The following is a 1,306-nucleotide window of genomic DNA, read 5'->3' as shown; positions in this document are numbered from 1 at the left end:
GCCCTTCAGAGAGCACGTGGCGCGCGGGGGGCGGCGCGCGCACCGACAGGCGGCCGCCGGGGCCGGACGGGCGCGCGCGTCCGAGGCAGGACAGGCGCCCGGGGGCGGGCCACAGGGTCGGAGGGGGCGCGCGGGGGCGCGCGTGCGCGCGCGGGCCGACTTGGAGATGTGGAGCTTGAACGCGCGGCTACGGCGGGGCGCACGCGTGCCGGCGTGCGCGTGCAGGCTAGAGAGAAGGGGCGGGGTTCCCGGAAGGAGCGGGAGGGGCCTCCCAAAGGGGGCGGGGCCTCTCTTGCGACACCCGAGGGGCGGGGCTGGAGGCGGGGCCGCGTCTCTAAGCGGGCGTGAGCGCAGCGCTGGGGAACCCGCGGCTGGGGCGAGGCGGCGCCTGAAGCCGCGGGCCCTATGCTGAGTGCACCTGCTGCGTGGGGGAGGCACGCCCGCGGAGCGATTTTTTTTTAAATTCCTGTCCTTTTGAACTTTATTCTGGTCCAAGAATGCAAAACCGACAAGGGCAGTTGAGCCCAAATACTGTGTTTGAAAATAAACTGCGGGTAGGGCACAATGTTTTACTTCTGTTTAGGAAGACCTTTCTCTCTGTCTCTCTCTCTCACTGTCCACTCTGCCTGTCAAAAATAAAATAAAATAAAATAAAATAAAATAAAATAAAATAAAATAAAATAAAATAAATAAATAAAATAGAATAGAATAGAATAGAATAGAATGTTTTTACATTTCCGTTGTGGAAAACGTTTGTGGCCGAATGCAACCTGGAGAACACGGAGCACCCAGGGAGCGATACGAAAACCAGCACTGTTACACTAGTGTGTGGTCATGGAGTCGGCGGGACCTCTGCTTTTAGCCGGGGAGCGGCGGGGAAGGAGTGCACAGAGGGCCGGGCCCTCCGCCATGGGCCGGCTCTGGTGTGGACACTGGCTGGACGCTGGCAGCGCCCGGTTCCTCGTCCTTGCTGGAGGGCTGCGTGGATTGGGCTGACAGGTCAGCTCTGGCTTCCACCCCTTCTGGCTAAGTAGGCTGGACTTGCATCACTCCATAAACTCTCCAGAACTCATCGGTCTGCGCTCCGAAGAGAGATCTGTGCATCCACTCGGTCGCTCTTCCCCCTGCAGCGTGGCGGATCCTGCTGCAGGTTCTGTGCGGGAAATGCGTGATAGCGCCTGACCCAGGACCGGGGCCACTGTGACGGGCAGAGGGGACCCCGGGCTGTGTGTGACACCTGTCTGCAGCCCAGTCTGCTCTTCCTGTTTCCTTCGTGTGCTGCTCCAGCCGGAGACTCTGGAGAATC

This window comes from Oryctolagus cuniculus, chromosome 2, assembly GCF_051225735.1.
Source record: "Oryctolagus cuniculus isolate XC-2025 breed Fujian yellow rabbit chromosome 2, ASM5122573v1, whole genome shotgun sequence".
In the NCBI taxonomy this organism is placed as follows: Eukaryota; Metazoa; Chordata; class Mammalia; order Lagomorpha; family Leporidae; genus Oryctolagus; species Oryctolagus cuniculus.
This window is presented reverse-complemented; position numbering follows the sequence as displayed.